The following is a 24,345-nucleotide window of genomic DNA, read 5'->3' as shown; positions in this document are numbered from 1 at the left end:
CTGGGAGGCTACACAGTGGAGGCACCACATTCCTTTCAGTAGAAACTGAATATTGATAGGAGCCTGCCAGCTGAGGGGAAAGGACCAGGAGGTCTGCCTTCCACCCATTCGCCAATCCCCAGTCCCGCTTTGCTGATCGGGCCTGTGTGCCGACGCGATGGTTGCTGCCCAGCCTGAGCCCCACGGGCCGGCCTGGGCCGCACACGGGGTGGGGCCACTGTGATTGCTGCTGCCCAGCCTGAGCCCTGAGCCAGCCAGCAGGGGCCACACATGGGGCGGGGCTGCCGCAATCACTGCTGCCCAGCCTGAGCCCTGCGGGCCGGCCTGGGCCATACACAGGGGCCTGGGTGGTGGCTCCCGCTGTCCTGCCCTGCCTACAGTATGCAAATTAGCCGCCATCTTTGTTGACAGTTAATTTGCATATCGCTCTGATTAGCCAATGGGAGGTGTAGGGAAGGTACGGTCAATTACCATGTTTGTCTGTTATTAGATAGGATTCACAACAACCCTGAAATGATAAGTTTTCGGATGCCTAGTGTATTGATTAAGAAATTAAGTAATCTAGTTGAAATTATAACATAGTTTCACACAATTAGTAAGAAGTGACACTAGAACTCAAACTGACTTCCAACTCCAAAGCCTATATTTTTCCATTGTAGCACTCCTTCCCTCTGCATTTGAATGGCTTGCTCCTCAATGAGAAATGCCTGTCCAACTTATCTTTTGTCTTCTCTTCAAGATCTAACATATTACTGGGTACATAATAGGTATTTGATAAATTTGTACAAATGAATAAGTTAGCAAATATGAAGAAACACTAGTCTCTTCTTATAAGAAATTGTGAACAGTAGTTGTCTCTGCAAAGTCACAGTGTGAAAGAAAATGAAAATGTCAAAGAACAATTCATTTTCCTTCACACTGGTTTTATACAGGTTCCTTCTAGCCGGAATATACTTTGCTCTCTTTTCTGCCTTGTGAAATCCCACCTATCTTTCAACACCCAGTTCAAATATCACCTTCTCTGTGCAGATTTCACTAAGCCTTCTAGTTCCAGTGTTTGCTCTGGGCTCTGTGTCCTCTGGTGCTTTTTATACTTATTTTTAAAATTATCTGCTTAACAGTAAAAAAAACCATATAGTAATTTCTCTATGGACTTACAATGCTTGTTAATAAATTTTGAGTTGAGCACCATGAGTTGAATTGTCCTCATACCATATGTCTTAAGGTTGAAGGCAGAGGAATGGGCTATTGCTATTCATTGGTCTAAGTTAATTTCCATGCTGCTCGGGTGGCCTTTGCAGAAAGAACACATTCTTCATTGTGAGGAAGATAAAAACAGGAGGGAGTTTTACCTTACACATTTTACTTTTGTGTACCAGAATTCAAGGTATATTACTTGTCTATCTCTAGCTCTTTGTCAAATTTCTCAGTACACATTTTAAAAGTAATGTGAGACCCCTATCATATTTAACAGTTAATTTTCACATACCGATGTACAATCCCTTTCATATTCTTGTTATCATTCCTCTTTCTTCTCTGGGCCTAGTCTCTACTAGTATACACTGCCATCATCTTTTGGTCACAGCCAGCCTTGTGTCTTCAGCACCTAGGACAGGGCATCTTGCATAGTAGATGATCAAATAGTGAATGAAGGAAGAAAATGATTGGCAATTTGGTTTCCGGAAGAAAGGCTGTTTTCTATTTGCATCCCACATTCTGTCTCTCATTGTGCTTCTAATGGGAAATTTCTGTTTCTTCATCTCTTTACAACTGAACCCTGCAGGGACCTCTGGATTCTGTGATCTTTCTAACCCCAGTTAAAGAGTCCTTCCAGGGTTCACAGGTAAACTATTTTTTCTTCAATGCTACTGTATAGTGTTTGCAGGATCTTGTGTTTATAAACTGGACTTTTAGGAATTAGTGATGTGTGAGAAAACTAGGGAGATTGGGGAATCTAGTATGAAATGAATTCTCCCTAACTCTGACATTTAAAAATCTATAATATACATATAAGTTACAGTAAAAATATTCACATTCCTTCTGAGGTAATTCAACTTTGGTATTTAAAAGTGTTTGGCCATCATATTTAAGTTTAAACACAATTGAAAATGTTCCTAATGTTGCCAATAGGAAGTGGTATTGAGGTTTTCATTTATAGTGTAAATACTTTTAAACTTGTTTTTATACACCAGAGGATTAAGTGAAGTTTTTCTCCTTCTCTTATTATTAATTTCCCTGAATGCCTGCCAGTTGCTAATTACTTTTGTTTGAAGACCTCTTGTCACTTTGCTTCACCAAGTGAATGGAAGTGATTTTGGCAGCATACGTTCTTATAGTTATATGATGCCAGTGAATGGAGTCCACTCCATGCCTCTTATTTTACCAATTATTTAATAACATGCATAATTATGAGAGAAACTGTAGTATAGGAAGTTTGAAGCTTTATTTGTTTCAAGTGGGAAATATTGTCAAATGTAAAGTTGGAAAATTAGTGATTTTGTTTTGCTGTCATTTGAATACAGACCCTCAATTTTTTCAGCATGCTACCCTTATAGAAATTCTTCATCTCTTTCCTCTTTATCACAATTAATTTCCAAATGTAGAAGAATAAAATCATGGAAATGGAATGCACACCTTGGAGATTAGATGGTCTACTTTTTTTGCCCTATGTAGGAATCTCTTTTATAGTCCCACAGGGATCTGGCATCTGGCTATCCAGCCTCTGTCAGAACACTTTATGTATTTCCAACACAGACCATAGAGGGATAGGGGTCAAGAGAAATAAATGGCTCCTGCCTCAGCTTTGTTTCCAACTCTGCCTGTAGAGTGACACCACACCACTCTATGGTCCTCAGTGTCCTCTGTAAAATGATAGGACTGAAATAAAATCCTCTGTGGCCATTTCTAGATTAGCCATTCTGTGACTCTCTCAATAGAAACACATACAGATGTTCAACTCTAATTACTATTACCTTACAAATTAGATTTTCAAAAATACATTTGTTGCAGTTTATTTCCTATTTGCTTCCTTCAAAACGTTAAGGAAACAATAACCAACCCACCACCTAATATAGCCATATATAAATCTATCCTATCTAATAAAGAGGGGATATGCTAATTGACCCTCATGCCATCACAAATATGGTGGTGCCCACAGCCAATAAGGAGGAATATGCTAATTGACTGCCACACCCTCAAAGATGGCAGTGCCCACAACCACAGGATGGCGGCACCCAGTCCCCTCAGCCCCGCCAGGGTGGCAGCCAAGTGTCAAGGCTGGGCCCGCCCCAAGGCAGACCTGGCTGCTCCGCACCCGAGGTGCAGGCAAGCCTCGGATGGCAGCTGACCAGCTGCCCAGGGCCACCTGAGGCTCAGGTAACCAGAGCTGGCCAAGCCTTGCGCTGTCAGCAGTGGCAGCAACAGAGGTGTGATGGGGCATCACCTTCCCCTGATCACCGGGTCGCCTTCCACCCCTGAGGGCTCCCGTACTGTGAGAGGGGGCAGGCCGGGCTGAGGAACCCCCACCCCCAGTGCATGAATTTTATACACACACACACACACACACACATATATGCCTAAGTGACCTAATGACTGGATGAACAGATGACTGACTGGTCGCTCTGATGCACACTGACCACCAGGGGGCAGACACTCAATGCAGGAGCTGCCCCCTGGTGGTCAGTGTGCTCCCACAGCAGGAGCGCCACTCAGCTGACCCATGGGTGCCAAACACCGGGCTCATGGCTAGCTAGCGCAGCTGCGTTGGTGCCAGCCTCTTTCGCCTCCGCAGCAACGCTACCGAGTGACCGTGGCCAAGCCTTGCGCTGTCAGCAGTGGCAGCAACAGAGGTGTGATGGGGCATCACCTTCCCCTGATCACCGGGTCGCCTTCCACCCCTGAGGGCTCCCGTACTGTGAGAGGGGGCAGGCCGGGCTGAGGAACCCCCACCCCCAGTGCATGAATTTTATACACACACACACACACACACACATATATGCCTAAGTGACCTAATGACTGGATGAACAGATGACTGACTGGTCGCTCTGATGCACACTGACCCCAGGGGGCAAGACACTCAATGCAGGAGCTGCCCCCTGGTGGTCAGTGTGCTCCCACAGCAGGAGCGCCACTCAGCTGACCCATGGGTGCCAAACACCGGGCTCATGGCTAGCTAGCGCAGCTGCGTTGGTGCCAGCCTCTTTCGCCTCCGCAGCAACGCTACCGAGTGACCGCTGTAGCAGGCAGCAGCAGGTGCAGCGGGGCCAGGATGTGCAAGAGCAGTGTGGCACCTGGCCCGGGCTTGGGCTCCTCCCTGGCCACCTGCAGCTTCACACACTACTATATTCCTCAGGGACTGCAGGCCACTGGCCTGTGGGGATCTGGCTGAAAACAGCAGTTCAACATCCCCTGAGGGGTCCCGGATTGCGAGAGGGCCCAGGCCAGGCTGAGGTACCTACTATATGTATTTTTTTAAATTACAGCAACTACTTCAGGGAGCCCTTGACTATGTTCACACTGGAGTCAGGAAGAGTAAAACTAGGAAGACATACACATAGTTTATATATCATACACAATGGTTACAGAAAATAATAACCTGAAGCTAAGTGTCTGTAACTTGTAGTAGGAGCAATGTAGGAAAGCAGCTGGCCTGTGATGGATCTCTGAAGAAGAAAGAACTAGAGGAAACCTGAAGAGAAAGAAAATTGGACTCAATTTACTAATGAGAAAAACAGATACTTAAGAGCAAAAAAGGATCTTCAAGATGCTTTTGTCTCCTTCTTTCACATCCCTGACATCTTTTAGCCTTCTTTTAATGCTGAACAATTCCAATTGCTAGATATGTTTTCTTTACATAGACTCAAAATCCACTTTCTGTAAACTATTTCTTAGCCTATAAGCTGTCCGTTGAAACAATACAAAGATATTCACTTGCAAAATAACTTTGTATTTTAAATGTTGATTAAAGTGCATAAATTATTGAACTTAAATTATGGTACCTTAACTGGCACGGCATCATATGCTGGATTTGAACATGGCAGAGTACAAGGTAGCTATGAAGTCCTTGATCTCAGTCAATATTAGCTTTATAAAAATGCTTTTTTAAAGTATTTATAAAATACTTTTAATTTCTATTGAGCACCTTCATCAAAATATCAAAGTTTAATTTTTCATAAAAAAGTATAAGACTATTTGCCCTATGTATATGGAACTTAAGACTATTTGCCCTATGTATATGGAACAAAACAATGAGTTAGTTAAAAGTGTTGAGTTTGAGATTATCTAACTTAGAAGGTTTTGTTTTAGTGATTTTAGGAAGAATGAAAAGGATAGTGAAAACATGTTTTGCCTTAGTTTTCCCTATAACTATATAACCAGTGCATTAGAGATTGGGGAGGGCAGGTTAGAAGTAAAGGTTAAATAATAGCCCAGCTGGGTGTGGCTCAGCAGTTGAGCATTGACTCAGGAACCAAGAGTTCACCAGTTCAATTCCTGGTCAGGGCACATGCCTGGGTTTCGGGCTCGACCCTCAGTATGGGGTGTGCAGGAGGCAGCTGATCAATGATTCTCTTTCCTCCTTGATATTTCTATCTCTCTCTCCCGCTCCATTCCTCTCTGAAATCAATAAAAAATATATATTTTTTAAAAAGGTTAAGTAGTAAATGCAGTGTTGCCATACAGAGAATCAGTATTAGGTTGAAGTGCCATTTGCACATGGGTGCTAGCTAGATTGCAATGTTGAAAGTGGTTTGAGGGTGGGCATGAAAACATATACATTAAAACTGTCTTCTCATGAAACTTGAGGAAAAGCAATCATGAAAAACTGTGGCCAGCATGCAGTAGTTGGGAAATGTATACTAAGTCGACTTTGACAGGGGATAGATAACGTGCACTCTTTCCTCCAGCTGTGAGTCTGGTGGCACAATGGAGGGTTCTCTGGTTTATATAATCATTTGATATCTTGAAGTTAGAGAATTGGTGAGCCATGCATTCAGAGGAAGTAATTGATATTTTAAAATATAATGGAAAATACTCTTCAGGGGAAAACCTATAGTTTTGCACTGTATGAACTCATCCATAGCTCCAGATGTTTTGCATTGTGAACTGTGTCAAGATAACAAAGTGGTGAGCAAATATAGATTGCTGACCCACCATCTGAGGCAGGCAGGGGAGGGAATTAGGGAGGACCGCCCCATCTAAATTATGTGAAAAGCTGCCCAAAATAAAAATGCTCATCTATCATGGAATCATATGCTAGTTAACAATGCTATGCTTTGTACGTATCCTGTGGCAGCTACATATTAAAAACATTAAACAAATTTTTTTCTAAAAATTATTTTCCCCTTGCCTGCATTCTGGTAAAACTGATTATTCAGCTTTGTGAACTAAATAACATTATACAACAGATTCATTGGCAGCCATGTGTAAGCTTTAAGCACAAGCATATTTTTAAAATAGTACAGCCAAGTATTTAGCGCTTTGAGAAAAGATCTGGGTTTTACTGTTCCTGCTTTGTCTGTCCTGTATGATCTTAAGTGGAATTAATTTTATTTTTCTTTCATGATAGATATAGACTGTTCAGATGCAAAATATTTAATATCTTTTTAATATAAAGCTTTATTGTATTCGTCTTTTTAAATGTAACATTCCTATGTCCTCATTGGATACATCTTCTAGCTCAAAGTCACTTCATATGAAAATGAGAAATAAAAAAATTCACTTTCTAGCTACCTATCGAGAGAAGATGGAAACATTTTGTTTTGTTTTGTTTTTGCAGAGCAAGTTGAAAAATTCCAACCTTGGCCCTAGGCTATTTCATCAAGAGCAATCTTAAGTAAAAGCTTGCTTTTCACTTTTCAAAGGTAAGAATGTCCCTGTGCTCATGCTCTGACTTTCCTAAATGAGTTGAAAATGATTTGTATGCAGTTCCATCATTTTTCTCAACTTCTTACATGTCATCAGCCTCTATTCCAGCTCAATGGCACTTTTGAGAGACTTAAATTTGGAAAATGGCCTAATAGTGTTGACTTCTTCCTAGTAGGAGGCATGTGCATTAAAGAAAAGATGACAGCAAGCCATACAATATTTCCTCTTGTTCTTTATGAATTATGAAGGCCTTGCTCAAATCTCACTTAGATTAGCAAAAGGAAACCCTTACCTAAATGTGAAAGATAAAAGTAAAATAAATATTGACTAGTTAAAAAGAGAGGGAGAAAATAAATTAACCTAACACAGGAACTGCTTACTTAAGTAGGAATAAAAAGTGTGGAGTCACGGTCAACCATTCAGTAATGGATAATTTCTGAAGCAATTAATCTTTCTATGGAGAATGCCTCTGTGCCACAATCAATCATATCAGAAAGCCCCACACGGACAGCGGACTATAGAGAAGAGTCCTCATAGTGCCCATCAAACCTTGGCATTCGTGATTGCTCTAATGTAGCAAGAAGCCAGAAGGAACCGTGAGATGTGCTGTCAGAAAGAGATAAATCAGGGTTTTAAACTAAAATAAAAATGGGTTTAATACCTTGAATTTATGAACTATCCTATACGTGGAAGTCACTTGTTTTGTCAGCTTATCAGAGCAACCAGTTACGAATAAGACTTAATGAAAGCAACTCAACTCCTGATGGATCACAAATTTCTAACAAACTCCGAGGCCATCATGAGATTTTTCTCTGTTCTGGTCTCTGTCCTAAACCAAGAAAGTCACTGTGTGCCATATACACTACATGCGCCTGCCCACCTCTTTTCCTAAAATTGGCACCCTTTGTGACTTCCTCACACGGAAATCGTGAAATAAAAATATATCTTTTCGGAGAATTTATGGGTAAAAGCTAGCTCACTGCCACGCAATTTAAACCGAAATAAACTTTGTTTTCCCCACACCTGGTCCTGTGTCATCTCATCCCCCTTGTTGTGCCTCGAGCTCTTGCTGCATCTCTCCGCAGCTCACAAAATGCGGTAGAAATCTTAGTTCCTGTGAGTGGAGACTTGTCACCCTGCCCACCCCTCTTCAGTTTCTGCAAGATACCTGATTCTTGGCTGTGCATGAAACTATCATTAGGAGGAAAAAATATTTACACTATCCCTGCCTCCCTTTCTTTTCCCGTGATGACTACTTTCATTCAGTCCCAATTATTCAGCTCATATAATTCAGCACATATTTATTGAGTACCTTCCACATGGAAAATTGACAGAAAAGAGATGAGCATCTGTGTCACAAGGGTCTCTAAACTCCTCTATCCTGGCATGAAACTCACTATGTCATTATTGTTTGTTTATTTGATTGACACTCTTCTTCTATTTACAGTAACCTCTGTGAGGGCAGGACAGTGTCTCTTTATCTCATTGTTGCATTTCCTGAGCCTAAATGGTATCTGGCACACATTGGGCCCTTAATAATTTTTGTGAATGAATAGAGGAAGGGAGGTTGCATGGAAGGAAAGAGTTTCAGCAGGCTCACCTGCTTTAAATGTCTCCTTTGATATTTTTTTAAAAAACATTTTTATTGATTTCAGAGAGGAAGGGAGGGGAAGAGAGATAGAAATGTCAATGATGAGAGGGAATCATTGATTGGCTGTCTCATTCACGCCCTACACTGGGATTGAGCCTACCACCCGGGTATGTGCCCTTGACCGGGAATCGAACTTCAACCTCCTGGTTCCTAGGTTCAACACTCAACTGCTGAGCCACACCAGATGGGTTGAAATTTTTTTTCTGTTGAGATGTAAATACTCTATGGAAGCATCATAGGTTCTGATTAATTTAGTAACATTTGAATATTGAACTTAAATAATTATCTCTTCAGCCTTTTTAAAATTGCCATTTATTATTTAGTTTTTTCAATAATCCTATAGGCAAGGCAGGACTATTAAGTAATTATTTCTACTATTTCAAAATAAGATCAATTAATTTAATTAAAATGTCTCCACAATAAATTTTGTGTTAATTTGATATATGAACTAGCATGTAAAGTGTAATAAGAGAAAGGAAAAGGAGAAATCATGACAATCTTTTTTCTGCCTTCTTTCTTCTTTCTTCATTTGGTGGACACTTAAATATTCTCCAAAAGAAGAACCACTAAAGTTCACCTCTTCCCCCACAAAGCCAAGGACTCATTCATGTGTTGGATTTTCAATTATAACAAAATAACGTCCATAAACTGACTTCATCCAAGTCCCCAAACCATGGTTATCATCAAGTTGTTAATAAACAAGCTGACTCTATTTGATGGATGTGTTAAGCACACACTCATAGTGCTTTCTGAGCTAGGTGCTGGTGATGTGGGATTGTTTATTCTTGCCCTCGAGCATCTCAAATAGTTTTCTGGATTTTGAAGGAAAATAGAAGATACATGATGCTTCAATCTTTTCCCTTTTGTTTATTAAAGATATCACTAAAATTCTCTAATGGCCTAACCAAGTAGGTTTTTAAAAAGTTCTTTCCAAAAATATATGAAATACTAGAAAATATCATAAAATTTTACAATTGCCGTATCTTTGCATAGATAATAATATGGGAAATACTAATTGTTTTCGTCATGAAAATTCCTCAAAATTACTTGAATAGTTCTTAGCATAATTCAATAATGTGATTCTTCTTGTCAGGCAGGACTCATACTCATTGATCATTACACTTATGATATTTGAGACCACATTGTCCAGTTACCTAATTTAATGTGCAGGGTGTTTGGGGCCAAAAGAAGTCTATACCCTTCTACATGGCACTTGTAACGTCAGTGACCAAAGACCTATACTCTTTTGTTTAAATGTATTTTTATTTTATTTTTATTAATTGAATTTATTGGAATGACATTGATTCACAAACCATACAGGTTTCAAGTGTACAACTCAATAAAACATCATCTGTGCACTGCATTGTGAGCCAATCGACCCAAGCGAAGTCTCTATCGCCATCCATCCCCCTTTCCCTCTGACTGTCACCACATTGTTGCACGTGTCTATGTGTTATGTATATATGTGTTTGTTTGTTTGTTTGTTTTTTGGCTAATCCCTTCACATTCTTTCATCCAGTCCCTCCTCCCTTCTCCCCTCTGACAGCTGTCAGTCTGTTTCATGTATCCATGCCTCTGTTTCTATTTTTTTCCTCAGTTTATTTTGTTCACTAGATTCCACATATAAGTAAGGACCTATACCCTTGACTGCCAAACCAAGTCGGTGTTTAAAGAGGCCAGTGTTCCATTTAGAAACAGTCAGGCTGGCCATACATTTAAAGTTCTACAACCTAAGTGCAGATGTTTCCACTCTTGTTGGGGCTGGGAAACCTGGCACAGGGAGCAGTGAGACTCACAAAGGGAAATGGTTGCTATTTGAAGGGACTAACCCAGTAATCTGCTTCTTCAAAATCAATGCTAGGGAGCAACAGCAGAAAGCCGTTAGAAAATGGATGACTTTTCTCAGCTCCAAACACAAGAAGTCTCCTGGGCTATGAAACAGTAAATCCAGAAGTAGGCCCAGCAGTCAGTGACTACCAAGCAAAGCTTCTCTTGTAAGGCACAGCTCATCACTCGGCCTGGTCACCAATGGCCACTTTGATGGTGGCGTCACCAGCAGCAGTATCTGTACATACATCACCCGTCAATCTTCTCCCCCTACCCTCCCCCGACTCCACCCAATTCACTTGTTTATTCCCAGATATACTGAAAAGATTTGACACTTGCTCCTGTGTGGTCTTTGAAATGCAAAACAAATAAACAGCAAAGGTTAAGGTTCGATAACTTTATTTGAAATCAACGTGCACAGCTGTTATAAACAGGGGAAACATTCATTTTCCTTCTTATTAACTCGATTTGAATACCAGCCATTTTGTTGATTATTTTCCAATTTGAAATTTGAATTTGCAGTGCTCTGTGTTGTGATTTGGATATTCCTAAAAATTGAGTTTGCTTTGGTTCCTTATCCCTGCATATTGGATTGTAGACAAGCTCTGTTTTGCTCTGTGGATTTAGCAGAATGCAGCCCTTCTGTCTGTAATCTGGTTTTAGTGACCTCTAGTGCCAGGAAAGTTTAATTGCTCTGTGTTATATTCATTTGGGTAGATTGTCTTTTAAAACACACATATCAATATATCACATATAAAACAAGAGAATATATCAATCTCATTTTTCTATCTGTGTGTGTGTAAGTATAGTAAGTATAGACATATGTATGCAAGGGAATCCTAATTTTTGCTCTACTAACAAGCATAAGATTTTTGTTGAGTAGACCTTGGCATTGGTTAGGACAGAAAATACAAAATGCATGTTTTATTCATGAGGAACCCATATTTTTTATTTTTATACTTACAGAACCATTTTCTGGGTGAGCTATTCAAACTCATTCCACTATAGTTTACATATGTGTGTTATGTTGTACTGAAAATATTTATGAGAAAACAAGTTTGTCCTGCTATATTCCCATATCTATTATAAAAAATAAAATAGAAATATCAAACTCTCAGATGCTGAAAAATGTTTTAAGTATTGGCTTTTCAAAAAGTAAGAACCCATCAGTATTTATATCTACCTATAAATACAGTTATAAACTGATTATTTATATTACCTTAACAAATGGAAAGTGATCTTTTTGTCCACACACATAAAATGTTTTACCTATTAACTAGTTTAAACCCACTTATATTTACAAAAGTAATCATTACTTGGTTATTACATTATTTAATAATACTCACAGTAAACTGAGTTGCTTTTAAATTATCCAGTCTTGCACCCATATGTAGTCTGAGTCCCAGAAGATTCTTGATGACTGCAAATTATCCACATTTAACATAAACAGCTTTTTGTTTAATTCTTTATATTTGACACACTCCCCATTGAACTGTCCTCTGTGTACTTCTCTCCACAATCTAATTTTTGTACTTCAAGTATTTGTCATGGTTCTCATTGAGAATGAAATATCATCTTACTATTTGACCAAATAGTGAAAATCAATAATATTGTGCAAACAGATATCATGAGTAATAGCTAAACCTAAAAGCTTGGAAATGCAGGCTTCTAGCAGTATGACTTGGAAAGAATTATTCAGTAAGCAATAGGGAAATGTTGAAATTTCAACACATTAGTAGAAAAATCTTTATCATCATCATCATCATCATCACCACCACCATCACCACACTGATCATTCTTTTCCTATATAAACAGTGCATAATATCCCCTCACCCTCTATAAAAAGCTCTTCTCCAAGCACTGTGCCTATGTATATGTCAACTTTATTGCCTTATACTTATATCCAACACAACTGAGCATTCCACTTCTATTTGATTATTTTCTTTTGTGTGTGATATTTCCTCATTACTCTCAAGGCAACATAGTATGGAAGGAGTTTAAAATCAAAAGGTTTGAATCCAAATTCATTTAAGTGGCATGCCACTGTGGGTGAATTGGATTAAGATGCTCTGAGTTCACCTTATAGATTGATGGTAGTACCAGCTTAACTAGTGGAGCTCCAGAACCCCCTCTTGACTGTATTTATCTCCATGAGATGCAGTTTTGAAGTTCATTTTTTGTGTGAAGTATTATTGGAAGGGTGTGTCCAGCATGCTTCTACCTTGCTTACAGTAAAGCCTGCCACTCCTAGGCAAGATAGCATAGAGTACTGAAGTCCAAAAAGAGTTAAAGAAAATGCAAGGCCTGGGAGAAATAGGGTGTGCTTTCAGCTCCAATGGGCAATTTTCAAGGGCCATTTAGTAATATCAATAACTGCCTAGAGCATGGTTTCCCATTCATTTACTGAAGAATTGCTAAGCTGGGGTCTTATTTTACTGCTTATTCATGTGTGCTCAGAAGTAGCCAAAAGTGAGGCTACATACATGCAACTGGTCTTCAGCGATCGCTGAGATGGCTGGTTTTCAAAAGGGCTGCAACTGATAGGGAAGAAGCCAGAGGGAAGAATGGCAAAGAAACTGCTCAAGCAATGCCTACAAAGGCTTTTTTTTTTTTTTTTTAGTACATTACCTGAGACCAGGTTCTGATTGGATTTTCCAGAATGAGGAGCTGGATTTTATAAATTACTCAAAGGAGACAAAAGCAAGGTTACTCACTCATAATAATCAACCTTACAATAAACCACTACCAGTTTATTGATTTACAAATTAGTTATAGTAATTTCTTATTTGTTATCCAAAGCACCTTCTTCCTCATATCAAGACATTTGAGAAAATAAAATGTTATTTCATTTACATTTGTGTTTGCATTTACCCATGTATTCATTGAGTGTCTGCAGAGCATTGTGGTAGGTAAAAATTGCACTGGTTAAAAAGGTAGCTATACTCCTTGCCTTTTGATAGCATTCAGTTCTTTCATAAATATAGATAAGTAAATATATTATGACAACAAAAAGTGAAAATGCTGTATATGTGTATAAATGAAAGGTTTTGCCAAACTATTCATGGGTTCTAAAGAGATTTATTCCTAGATATATCCTAGAGAGGTTTCTGAATTACAAAGATCAAATCTAACAGTAGTGATCATAATAAAGCGTTGTAATTGGTAACCTTTACTAAACGCTTGCTACTAACTACTTTACACACATCATAGCATTGAACTTATTGAACTTCACAACCTTCTGGTATCTGATACTGTCATTATTCCCATTTTGTTGAGAAAAGTAAGAACTAGAGAGATTAAGTAAAATTTCATGGTTCCCACAATTTGTAAGTAGCTTTTTATTTAGTGGGGCACTAAATAACTTTCGGTTGATACTAAACCTCATACTTTTGATCTAGACTTTACCTTTACTCACCAAAACAACAACAAAAAAAAAATCAAACAAACAAAAAATAAAACACAAGTGAAGAGCATAGGGAGAGGATCTCAGTCACAGAAAGAGGAGAGATAGACCAGTATCGGATATCCTACATGTAATATTAAATGCTAGCAGATAATGTTAAAGAGTTTTTAGTAGCATTTGTTTTAATGCAGGTCATTTCTACCAAAAACATAATTTTTCTGTCTTTTATTTATTCTCATTGTTTTTAATTCTTGATCTTTTAATGAACAGATGTTTATTCGTTAGATATAACTGCTGGAATAGAGGGGGAACTTTTAATGTGCAGATCAAAGGAGAAGTAATTTTCAGGCAGTGATTCTTTTTAAGGTGAGACAAGTTGGTAGTTATGCAATTTGTAAGACTTGCTGCAAAGATCAAGGTGATAGCATATGGCCTTCAACACTTGGCTAAGGAGAAGACTTACAAGTTAGGTGATCCTTGTCTATGTCTAAATAAATGTGTTTTAGCTTTTCCATTATGCCAGGGTGATTTTGAATATACAAAACCAGGGTAAAGGAGAGTGAAACTAATGGCAGAGAGTCTGCCCTTTGGTCTGACCAACAATGACTTTCTTAAATATCTACGTTTTCTTTTTTTCTCATAAATTTCAGGCCAAGAAAGGGTGACCACACTTCCATCTTCCCCCCATATGTCCCATTTTCTTTTATGTCCTACCACATACCCACATTTGTGTTTGCATAAGTAATGCATGTTACAACTTACACTAGTGTATATTGATAAATATTTGTGATTTACAGAGAATTTTTATATCTCATAGTTTACTTCATTATTCACTTATATGTAACTCAACGCATAATGAAAAGCTACAGTATACTAAGGACCACAGTGTGGAATTCTAAAAAGACAAGGTGACAGTGAATGCATACTTTTTTTATCTTTCCAAATCCCCATGTAAAATGACAGAGCATCCAGATAGCAAAAGCAAAGCTCTGTGAATCATATTTACAATGTAGTGTAAGCAGTTGAGGATAAAACACCTGTAGCCAAAAGGCATGCATGGTATCAGCATCTGTGCAGCAAGTAGAGCAAACCAATAGGAAGGCTGAGGACCTTTAATAGGAGATCCCGCCCCTCCGAGAGCTGGAGGTGTTACCTGGAGGAACAATGGACCAATTTGAGAATAACTGCTAAAAAGACTAGGTTTTATCTACTCCAGTCACAGGTGAGTGCCAGTGGCACACATTAAGAAGACCTGGAGGGACTGGATGATCTAGACCTGGTAAATTCTCAAAATTGAAACGCCCAGCACTCTTCTCCAACAGTGTACCACACTGAAGGGAATCAGCTAGGAGTGGAATCAACACAGAACCAGAGAGAAACAATGGAGTCAAAGGGCGGGGGGAGGAATCTAGATAAGAGTCTGGGAGCAGAATAGAGCTAAGAAATCTCAAGAGAGCTAGCCACCAAACACAACACAACCCAAACACAACAGGAGAAGAGATCTGTTAAGTTAGCCATCTGAACTAAACTTTCTCTAAAAGTTCAGGGAAATGGACACAAAAGTAAGCTAACAGAAAAGGAATGAGGTTAAAGTCTGTGCAAACTTATTTTATTTAAAAAATAGAATAAGGGCAGAAGAACATCCTTTAGAAAATGACAGTATGCCAAAAATATTGAAGATAGGAAAAGATCTGTCCTACAAAAGATAGGAATCCTTCTCCTTAAGAAATAAAGCAAAGCAGAGGAACAGAATAAATAATAAGAATTTTAATTACAGAGAATGTAAAAAAAAAAAGACTAGAAAACACATTTAAACAACATACTATATGCCTGAAAATTGGGATGCAGGAGAGCCAAAATGAAAAATTTTCTCATAAAATTATAGAGTTTAAAAATAAAAATTTCAAAAAAATTAAAATTTATTTGGGCATTTAGTTAAAAACACATATAACTTAAGGAAAAATTAAATGAGATCATTATCAGACTAACAATGTCTTGTGCCCAAATACCATAGAGTAACATTGCAAATCTTCAAGGAAATAAAATGTGAGACAAAGATATTTTATTCAGTAAAAAAGTAAGTTTAGGTATGGAGAGCATAAAAATATTTATCAAAATGCAAGAACTAAGGGGAGGTTTTCCTATTGAGTTCTTCCTGACGACTCTAATAGAGAAAAGCTTCATATTAGCAAAGTGACCAGAGAAACATTGATATCAAGAAGTAGTGGTGACCATTAAATACATACTTACCTATAGAATTAAGATTAAATGATGGCTAAAGGGAGAAAATACATATTTATGGCTGTATATTTTGACAAGGTAGATATAGAATAACCATTATGTTAAAAAAATTTTAGGAAGAATAGGGATCACCGTATAAAATATATTCAGGTTTATAATTGGTGATGACAGTATTATTAGAGTCATGCTGATGTTTGTATAATATGGGATAAAACAAATTAAAGATTATGGAATACTTTAATTCTATCACTATATCTTTGAAAACATCCTCAGTGTGGAAAAAAATAGTTACATGTATACTATTATTTTGAAACAATTAGGTATATATTATGGGTATAATATTAAATAAAACAAATGAGAACTTATGAGCTATTCCTGTCCTATCATGTGTTAATGGAATCAACATTTTCAGTGTAGAAAAAAGATACAGATGTAATATATAAAAAGTTCAGTAAAACCATCAATTAGAAATTTCAGTATAAAGTCATGAGATGAATTATATTTAAAAGATAAATGTGTATATGTATGTATACATATTGTGTATGTGTATTTCTTAGTCTGTCTACTGAACAGGTCTAGAGATGACAACCACTAGCAATGAGCATCCTTAGTGCTCAGTTTTGTAGTCTTGACATATTATTTCTCACTAAAAGAAACCAGTGTATCAGTGGCTTGTGTCTGGGCAGAAAATATATAAGTGTGGAGCATCCATCTATATCAGATAGCAAAGAATATATCAATGCAAATAAAGATAATGTCAAAAGGACTCAGGAACCACCTTCAAAAGGCTCCCACTGCCTAAGCATGGAACAATTTGAGCTTAAGCAAAATACTAATTTCAGTGTATTTAAATGTATGAAATATGTTGGAATTCATGAGCTCAGAATAATATTAAAAAAATCAATTGGTTACCTTTCCAATGACCAGAAACAGATTCATTATCTTGAAACTAACAAATAATGAGAGAACATTATTCTCCCCTTCGCATATTCCCATAACTCTGGGTAGCCAAAGAAAGGGTACCTCTTTGTAAGGAAAATGTGTTTTTATAATTGTGTTTTAGTTAATACATTAAAGTAAAGTGATAGAATTCAAATACCACTATTTTGCACTTCTGGTGAATAAATGGATCTGCGATGAGCATTGAAGACTCACATCACAGGAGAGAGAATTAGGTACTAATTCTCTGGTGACAGAACAGGACTGAGTCTACAATCTTGTCAAAGGAGATAAGCCTGAGTCTGATCAAAAATGAAATGGAGTGGGCATAGAACGTGTTAAAGGGTTTGTACTAGTTAGTTTTCTAGACTGGGAAACTCAGTAAGCTAAATGGCCTTTGCTCTTTAACAGAAACCTGTAAGAAAAAGGAAGAGATGGGGGATTAAACTGTAGATTAAAAGAACCCTAAAAGACATATACAGTTTCTTTAAGTGGAAAAGACTAAACTGTAGAGTTTAAAATGCATACTTGGGTGATAAAAACCACAAAGGAATTCGAGGAAGTGACCACTATAAAAATTAGCACAGTGGTTATTTTTTTAAAGAGAAGGTGGAGAGGCTGACCTGTATTGTACTTAACACAACAGAATAAACAATGAAGTAGATAATATCTTTAAAGATGGAGACACTGACCTGTTGGCAGTTACACACCAGGTGAAATTTGGAATTGGAACTTAGCTCTTTACTTTCCCCAAACCCCTCTCTTCCTCCCTTCCTTCTTTCCTTCTTGTTGTACTTCCCTCTTTTTTCCCTTTTTTTTTTGTAGTTTAGCTATTTTTACAAATGCATCTAAAATCATAATAGTTCCCTGTATCAGGGTATAGTTGTAAATAGGGCAATTTTAAAAGGAAATATATATTAAAGGCTGTTTAAAAGTTACTTATGTTTGTGTCTACCCCAGTTTAGGAAAGCTAATTCTGTTTAGTTTTCTAAGTTCTCATACTGGATTTTAGATAGCAAGAAAGCCACTGACTGACATGTGGGGGAAGATAATTTTAAAAATCTTCTCCCAACTCAGAAATTCTCTCCACAAAAGCAGAGAGCAGAGAACGAAAAGAGTTGTGCTATTGAGCAAGCATTAAACCAGAATGTGAGGAACATCACAGGCAGTCCTCTAAGAGATTGCAAAGACCCAAAGGAATTGTACCCTTTTATTTTTTTTAATGACAAGTATCAATAATCAGTAAAACAAATTTTCCTGCTATTTTTACTACCCATCTTCAAAACTGTTCAGGCTACTATTTTTAAATTGAATTTATTGGGCTGACATTAGTTAATAAAATTATGTAGGTTTTAGGTATAAAATTCCATAATACATCGCCTGTATATTGCATTGTGTGTTTACCACCCGAAGTCAAATCACCATTTATCTCACCTGTGCCCTCTTCTACCTCCCCACAGCCCCTTTTCCCTCTGGCAATCACCATGCTGTTGTCTGTATTTATGAGGGGTTTTGTTTTTGTTTCTGCTTAATCCTTTCACCTTACCTTTTTGGATAACCAAGCAGATAACAAACCATTGCATAGGTGTTTTCAAGATAAACAATAACTAGTCCTCAACTAGGAGACTTGACAGCACAATTTGTCACACACAATTCATCCTAACTTCACTGAGTGATAGGGTGGCCATCTGTGTCAGCTTATTGGATTTATCTAGAAGGAGGAGCAATCCCCATACCTATGAAAGGAGGTACTTTTACAAATGAGAGTAAGGAACCCACCAAAGTTAAGCTTCCCCTCCCACAGAAACTGGGATAGAGAGGTGCTAGTCTCCTTAATGTTTAAGTTTCAAAAAATGGCTCTCAGGTCTGTGAGGAAAACATCCCTGGGTTATAAAACTGACAAATGACCTATCTAGTTTTCAAAATGATTTATAGACACTTCAAAGTACTTATAACTGGAAAATGTTATAAAGGAAATGCTCAAAGAAAAAGAAAGGGGGGGAAAGCTCTTATTTTCAGCAGGAAGAATTAAGCCCATTATTTTTAATTTGTATTTGTCCTTATTCATATAAGAGTATCACTGTAAGAGGTTATTTTTCCTAAGGGTATCACAGAAAAATACTATTTTTTCTTTGACCAGATTGAGCCATGATAATATTATCTTCTTTCGACTGTCAGTAATGAAATATATATAATTCTGAGAGATGGTTCTTTCCTTATGTGCCTGTAATTAGCATATATATTCTCCCCCCCCCCCCCCCCCCCCACATGAACCTACCCTTTTTCCTGTTAAACTTTAAACTCCTCAAGGGAAAGGACAATGTTGACTTTTCTTTTGTATCCCCTCAAGGCATCTAGTGCAATCTTTTTATGCTCAGTGGGTGCTCAATAACTGTTATCGGTATTGGGCACAGGGCTACTGCTATAAATAGACAATTTTGCTTGAGAAATGTCTAAAACCTATTTCTCCTGTCATTTTCTTATTCCTCTATAGAATTTATTGGTTTTTCAAAGACTGTGCCTGTGTAAAGTTTAGCTACATAAAATATAAATTTTAATAAGCCTTTAAGGAGAGAAAAAATCAACTTAAGTTTTGTTTTATTTTTATTGAGTTTTTTAATTGAAAATCTTGCTTCCCTTTCTTCGACTGAGGAAAGATACCTGTTAATAACTCCTAGTGATGGTTGATATCAGGAATGACTTGGGTAGACCAAACGATTTCAATAATTTGTTGAACAAATTCAGGGTAGAGTAGCTATTTAGGAGCCTCCACTTATTCATAAGATGAGTATTATACTTACTAATTATAGGTTTCTAAGGTAATCCCTTTCACTAACTATTATTTAAATGTTTGCTTTGCTAAAAGACATATTCTCTTCTGATTTAACTTATATTCAGTCTCTGTATCATAAATCCAATTATTTCTTCCAGAAACAAAAATATTTCTGTTGGAATTTTCTTACTGATCAAGAACATTTAATACTGTTGAGGGCAGCTTGTACTGGTTTATAACCTAGAACAAGAGAAATTCTAAATAAATGTCTCAAATTTATCAGTGCAAGTTGTAGACGATAGTCTTTATTAGACAGGATAGTAGTTCTTACAGCAAGATCTGACCCTATGTTGTATCCCTTTCCCATTGTTCTTTTATATTTGTGGAGAATGCAGATTATAGAAGAAACAGTGTCGCACTCCACTGTGGGACCCGGGCAGGGACAACAGAAAACAAACAGAACTCTTATCTCAGTGTTGCTTGAGCCTCCAGACTCTGGACTGCTGTCACTAGTTCACGTTGCCTGGCTGTCCAGTAACCCTCACATATTTTATGAACAATATTCCCTTTAGGGGTCTACCCTGGAGCCCTGCTTATCTTCCACCTTCTGCTCTTATCTGCTTTCTATAAAATAAAGTTACAGAGGACACTTTTACTATATTCAAAATGTCTTCTCTTTTTTCCATCTTCCTTGACATCTTCCAAGGAGCAGCTGGGAGCAGAAAGATTCAAATAAGCAATCAATCACAATCACAGTCAGGGAGTCTCTCCCCCAGTAGTGGATGTGTTGTTGACATGCTATCAGAGCCCTTCACACTTGACTGCTAGGCCATGAAAACAATTACTGGGTCACTAACAGAAACTGAAAAGAAAAAAAAAAAAAGGTCCCTAAATATTGCTAGAGCTGAAGCATCCTGAAAAAGAAAATGTGGTTCAATGGGACTCATGGAAATCACACAATGCTCTGCAAAGGCCGCATATCTGAGGGAAGGGAAAGAAAATATTTCTTAGATTTGAGGTCAATCTTAATTTTGGGTGATTAGTAATATCCATGGATAACTTAGAATTTCCTTGGAATCTCACTATATTGATAGTAAATAGATCTAGTGAGGAAGCATTATTGCATAAATACAAGTTAAGGATGCCATCTATCCTTGGTGTTCTTATTTTCTGGGTTGGTATATAAACATAGCATTAAGTCATAGGAAAACAGAGGCTCAGGGAAAGGGTGATTTGCCATTTGCAGATGCACTCTATAATTTCCTGAAACCATGCAGATGGTGAGGAGTGAATAGCAGAGGAAAATGCATGGAGCCAGGATATTAAGAAGAAAATATGCATTGCTTAAAATTTCCCCATAATGTTGCTCAGAGGGTGGATGACAGTTGTGAACCAAAATGGGAAAGGTCAGATTTTACAGCCATATTATCCTAATATATGAAAGCCCAGGGTTTTAATGACCCATCATGACCGAAGGCTGACCAACCTGGAAGTCCTTCAGTCCCGCTGCAGCCTGGCGACCCAGCACTGAGAGAGAGGCAGGGTCTGATCCGCAGCCTCAGTGGCAGCTGTTGATCAGTACTTGCCTCTCTCTTTCTCTCCCTCTTTCTTTTCAGGCTTCGCCAGCAGTTGGGCCTTTCTTTCTCTCCTGGCCTCCACAGGGGCGGCTGTTCATCCCTGCCTCTCTGATCAGGCCCGGAGATAGGCCTGGAGATGCTGACTGGCATAGGAACTGACCAATCAGAACCAAATGTAAGTGCTGTGAAAAACTGATGACTATCTAGGAAGTGAACCTTTTGATGATGACTGGCATAGAAACTGACCAATCAGAACCAAATCTGTGTGCTGTGGGGAGCCAATGGCTTGCTAGCAGGCAGAGCTTTTGACTTTGTGAACCAAAATGGGTAAGGTCAGATTTCACAGCCATATTATCCTAATATATAAAAGCCCAGGGTTGTAACGACCCATCATGACCGAAGGCTGACCAACCTGGAAGTCCTTCAGTCCCGCTGCAGCCTGGCGACCCAGCACTGAGAGAGAGGCAGGGTCTGATCCGCAGCCTCAGTGGCAGCTGTTAATCAGTACTTGCCTCTCTCTTTCTCTCCCTCTTTCTTTTCAGGCTTCGCCAGCAGCTGGGCCTTTCTTTCTCTCCTAGCCTCCACAGGGGCGGCTGTTCATCCCTGCCTCTCTGATCAGGCCCGGAGATAGGCCCGGAGATGCTGACTGGCATAGGAACCGACCAATCAGAACCAAATGTGAGTGCTGTGAAAAACTGATGGTTATCTAGGAAGTGGACCTATTGATGCTGACTGGCATAGAAACTGACCAATCAGAACCAAATCTGTGTGCTGTGGGGAGCCAATGGCTGCCTAGCAGGTGGAGCTTTTGACGTTGACTGGCATAGAAACCAACCAATAATCAAATCTTCTGGGTGCTGTGGGGAGCCAATGGCTTCCTAGGAGGCGGAGCTTTTGTTGCTGACTGGCATAGAAACCAACCAATCAGAAGCAAATTGGCCAGCAGAGGAGGGAAGTTGGGGGCAAGATCAGGCCAGCAGGGGAGGGCCAGTGGGGGCAAGATCAGGCCAGCAGGGGAGGGCAGTTGGGGGCAACCAGGCTGGCAGGGGAGGGCAGTTAGGGGCAATCAGGCAGGCAGGCAGAGACAGTTAGGGGCAACTAGGCCAGCAAGGGAGGGCAGTTAGGGGTGATCAGGCTAGTAAGCAGAGGCAGGGGCGATCAGGCAGGCAGGCAAGTGAGCAGTTAGGAGCCAGTGGTCCCAGATTGCGAGAGAAATGTCCAACTGCTGGTTGGACACTGGCAGGGATCAGGCCTAAACCAGCAGTCAGACATGCCCTAAGGGGTCCCCAGTTAGAGAGGGTGCAGGCTGTGCTGAGGGAACCCCCCTCCTCCATGCACGAATTTCATGCACCGAGCCTCTAGTATTGTTAATAATGGTCTTTACGGGGATATTTATAAACCAAGACCAGTAAGGAGAAGTATGTATGCCCATGTCCTCTCATCCTTTCATGGGAACCATCAGGACCTAGATGGCCTTGCTTGAGCCACAGTGAGTTTACTCTCTGGAGAAAGCAAAGTACCTTTGTGGCCCTTCTGCTTATAGAGCAAGCATGAGAATTATCTTATTTGGGGCTCAGGGCAAAAAGACAACCTAGATGCCAGAAAGCTTGGGTATGGGTGCCAGATGATATCAAAGTTGCCTAGGAGAGCCCATTCATACAGAGCTTGGAGCTCTTAGAAGATTGTAGCCTCTTCTGCTTTAAGAAGGTCAGCACTGCCCTAGTGGGTTTGGCTCAGTGGATAGAGCATTGGCCTGCAGACTGAAGGATCCTGAGTTCGATTCTGGTCAAGGGCACATGCCCGGGTTGCAGGCTCGAACCCCATTAGGGGGCGTGCAAGAGGCAGCCTATCAATGATTCTCTCATGGTTGATGTTTCTATCTCTCTTTCCCTCTCTGAAATCAATTTTTTAAAAAAAGGTTGGATTTCCACCTTTAAAGAAAAAAAGAGGTCAGAACTGTTTTAGGGGAAGTTGAGTTCATTTGCATCCCACCCCTGGGCTAGAGGGCCTAGCTAGCTGCTGCTCTAGCAAAGCAGTGTTACCTCTATCTGGATAGCAGCATCAAAATGGGCTTAATGAAGAGCAGCCACATGGAGAAGTGGGGCTTTCATTAATAAGGTGGACAAATAATGAAAGAATGCTAACTATATATCTAGCTTCCCATTTCTTCGTTTAGTTTTTATAGCACCGCATTTTACAGATGGGGAAACAGGTGTTTTAGAGGGGGCAGGTTACCAAGCTGGGTAAGTGGCACAACCACAGTTTGAATACAAACCTGCTGTGCTCTGCATTGTACAACCCCGGCTCTCAAACCACTGGCATTTCTGGTACAGAAGTCTCCTTCCATATCTGCTAAATTGTAGGAATTTAAAGAGAGAAGCTCTGAGAAGCATGCAGGGGAAGCTGTAAAACAGGATTTAACAAAATAAATGAAACAGATAGATAAAGAGCATACTATGAAAATGGGTATCAGAGTCATACATATTATGTTAAGTTTGGCTTCAATTAGGGGAAAGATGGAACTGTGATATAAGTGTTTATATTTATAACTGGAGATTCCCAGTACCTTCATCAGGACATGCTCAACTCTTATAATAAACTGCTTAAAGCTAAAATTACCATAGAAATCATTGTCTCTCTGATTGAACTCAAACCTAACTAATGACCATTATTATAACTACAATTAGTAGATTAATCTATGGCTTGTACATAACTCATCTCATGTATGGGATAATTACACTTACCTATTTATTTTTAAGACATGAGGGAACTGAAGTTTCAAACATTTAGGTAATTTGCCCAATACACCAAGAGCTGAAATGTGAGCCACCACTTCCTAACCTCACATGTTAGCTCATTTTCAGAAATCACAAACCACTTTGGCAACGGTGTTTTATACATCCTAGGATACATGCCTTTTTCTATTCCAGTTATACAGTAGGTAAAGCGATTTCAGGGTCATATCAGTTCTCCATTTGAGTTATATCCTTGGAAAGTTATACTTATTACACACAATATTATAATTATTGCCGTTATAGTTCTCACTCCCATTCCTATTAAGAATATATCA

General features: G+C 39.0%; 1 long non-coding RNA gene across 3 annotated transcripts in view; it reads left to right on the top strand.

The window, feature by feature from the left end:
- The window catches only part of LOC102261003, a 934,325-nt gene that overhangs the window by 455,038 nt on the left and 454,942 nt on the right, over positions 1-24,345 (top strand). Inside the window, exon 1 of one of the 3 annotated variants that reach the window (XR_001363308.1) lies at positions 6,782-6,860. The exons of the other annotated variants lie outside the window; for them this stretch is intronic. This is a non-coding gene — a long non-coding RNA (uncharacterized LOC102261003). Of the gene's footprint in view, positions 1-6,781; positions 6,861-24,345 lie in introns of those variants that run through there. 3 annotated transcript variants of the gene reach the window in all.

This window comes from Myotis brandtii, unplaced genomic scaffold (assembly GCF_000412655.1).
Source record: "Myotis brandtii unplaced genomic scaffold, ASM41265v1 scaffold375, whole genome shotgun sequence".
Classification (NCBI taxonomy): domain Eukaryota; kingdom Metazoa; phylum Chordata; class Mammalia; order Chiroptera; family Vespertilionidae; genus Myotis; species Myotis brandtii.
Note: the sequence above shows the minus strand (reverse complement) of the source record. Positions and strands in the feature narration are given on the sequence as shown.